Source organism: Gossypium raimondii, chromosome 4, assembly GCF_025698545.1.
Source record: "Gossypium raimondii isolate GPD5lz chromosome 4, ASM2569854v1, whole genome shotgun sequence".
Taxonomy (NCBI): Eukaryota; Viridiplantae; Streptophyta; class Magnoliopsida; order Malvales; family Malvaceae; genus Gossypium; species Gossypium raimondii.
The window spans coordinates 12705979-12708931 of record NC_068568.1 but is presented as its reverse complement, the minus strand read 5'-3'; the positions used below and the strand labels follow the sequence as shown (position 1 = coordinate 12708931).

General features: G+C 36.2%; 1 non-coding gene across 1 annotated transcript; it reads right to left on the bottom strand.

The window, feature by feature from the left end:
- LOC128040762 (small nucleolar RNA R71) lies at window positions 1-107 on the bottom strand. Its single transcript, XR_008195568.1, has one exon. It is a non-coding gene; the product is annotated as a small nucleolar RNA R71 (small nucleolar RNA).
- Between the last annotated feature and the right edge of the window lie 2846 nt (window positions 108-2953).

Below are 2953 nucleotides of genomic sequence, written 5' to 3'. Positions count from 1 at the left end.
AAGATCTGAAATGAAATCACTTCATTTCAGCAACTTGACGATGAATCTTTATATGAGGCATGAGAGCGGTTCAAGGAGTTATTACGAAAGTGCCCTCATCACGGCATTCCTTGTTGCGTTCAAATGGAGACTTTCTATATTGGTCTCAATATTCATACTAGAATGATGGTGGATGCTTCGACAAATGGAGCCCTTCTTTTTCAGTCTTATAATGATGCTTACAAGATTATTGAAAGAATTGCCAATAATAACTATCAGTGACCAACCAACCGAGCAGTCTCAGAAAGACGAGTAGTAGGAGTACATGAAGCGGACACACCTGCTTCTTTGGCAGCCCAGGTATCCTCTATGTCTTCTATGCTTAAGAACATAATTGTTAATGGTTTCAATGGTAATCTGTCAGGTTAGCAACCGAACCAGTTCGAAAATATTTCTTTTGAATACTGTAGAGATGGCCATTTCTTTGAAAATTACCCATCGAATCAAGAGTCAAATTATTACATGGGAAATCAGAATTGGAATGGTTCGCAATCAAATTTTTACAACTCTTCATGGAAGAATCATCTAATTTCTCCATGGAGTAATCAATGGGCAGACCATAGCGACTCTGTTATGCCATTTTGACCAAATTATCCGTTGGAATATTCTCAACAAGTGCAACAACCCTCACCAACTGAATCTTCAAGTGGTCTTGAGAATCTGTTGAAGGCATACATAACGAAAAATGATACCACTTTAAGATATCTGGAGAATCAAATGGGTCAGCTAACCAATGAACTTTGAAATAAACCCCGAGGTATTTGGCTGAGTAACATAGAAAATCCAAGAATTTTGGGCAAAGAACATTGCAAAGCAACCTCTTTGCCAAGTGGAAAGACATTGGAGCCCAAGGTGGTTGAAGTTCAAGATGAGCCTATTGTAGCTCAAGACAAAGAGGAAGTTCAACCAAGTGTTGAAATTCTTGTATCACAGAAGTCAGATTTAGTGATCCTTGATGAGGTAAACTCTAAACCAATTAGTTTTGATTATCTAACACTCTTGTCGGATGTAGAAAAATCTCCACAGAAGAGTTGTCCGATTAAAGTTAAGATTCCACCATTTCCATATCCTCAACGATTTTAGAAGCAGCAATGGGATACTCAGTTGAAAGAAATTTTTGATGAGGAGGTGACTTTTAGTGACTTCGATGCTGCTAAATCCCCAAATATAGTTGAAGACTATTCTACTATTTCCAAGATGGAATCACTGACTTCTATAGAGCTAGAGCTCAATTCTGTAGATGATCTGTTAAAATGTATTCTGCTAGTGGATTCGTCAAGTGATGATGAAGACGAGGAATTTTTGGCTTTGTTAAAAGCTAAAACGGAGGGATTCACATAGGAAGTTCCACTAGAATCATTAGAGTTATTATCTCGAGAGTACACACATCCAAAAGTGTTGATTGAAGAGCCAGTCGAATTGGAACTGAAAACTTTGCCTCTTCATTTGAAATATGATTATTTGAGTTTATCTCCATTTTTACCTATCATGATTTCGGTTGAGTTCACCAAGAATCAAGAAGAAGAGTCATTTGTAGTTTTGGAAAAGCACAAGAAGGATGTTGGATGGATTATTGCAGATATTCGTGTCATAGGTTGGAGGATTTGTAGGAATTACAAGAAGTTAAACAAGGCCACCAAGAAAGATCATTCCAGGTTTTCTTTCCCTAATAAGATGTTAGACAGATTTGATGGGAAATAATATGATTTCTTCCTAGATGGTTATGGTTGGTATGATAAATGGCCATTTGACACCACCATGGTCAATGACGATCTTGAATAAAATAGAGGGAGTTCTCTTCACTTTCTCTATCGTTATTTTATATTTTTAGTTTTTTTTTCTCATTTGAATAAAATGGTAGACTTAGATAAAATTTTCTTTGGTTCATTACATTAATTAAAAATTTGTTTAGGAGATTGGGACTTAAGCGGGACCATCCATGACCCCTTCTATCTTTCCTGAGAGTTTAATTTAATGTAATTTTTTAAAATATATTTTTCTTAATAGATTGAAGAATTTAAGTATTTGTTTTGTTAAATAAAGGGTCAAGTTTTAAGCCAAGCACTAATTTCTTTGAGTGTTTTTTTAGTTTACTTTCAATATAGGAGCTTAGGATCCAAAAAGGAGCTGCCATTAGGCTTAAGACACTGTTAGGAAGGGAAATATTCAGCCACTTTCCGCACAAACCTATAGCCCTTATCTTGCTCCACCTCTACTCCCAAGTAGCCCAATAGCGCATTTAACTTAACCCCTTGATATTGCAACCCTTAACTCCCTGAATCACCACCCCAAACATCTTCATTCGAAGTCACCAACTACCGCACCTAAACTATCCTTAAAACTACCACCCTTTTCAACTCTAAACCTTACCCCCAGCTACTCACCCACCTGCCCAAAACTGAAACCACCCTTAACAGATTTCCTAAGTTCTATGCTGAGAGTCCTTTTATCTAGCACCATTTCACGAAGTGAACAGTTTGATATAATGGCTAAGCTGCAACACATGCAGTTGCAGCAACAAGCTTACTGGAGATACCAAATATATGCGAGATGAATTAGTCAGAGATACATTTGAAAAATATATATTTCATAACCCGTTTGTTTTTGTGCCTGAATTTCCAGACTTTATACTCAAACCATGGACTTTAATGTCAATGAAGGAAAAAGATGAGTCAAATTCTAAGAGATCTGCAAATAAATAAAAAAAGGGGGGGGGGATCTTTACTTTATTTTCTTTTCTTTCCTAGGTTATTTAATGTTTTAGGATTAGGTTCTATTAGGATTTTTATTTTTCGCATAATAAAGCAAGAGGTGAAAATCATAAATAAAAATGAACAAGTTGCAAAATACAAAGTGTGGCAATAGATATATACATGTCTAGGATTGGATCTAGAGAGAGTTTGGTACTTAAGCA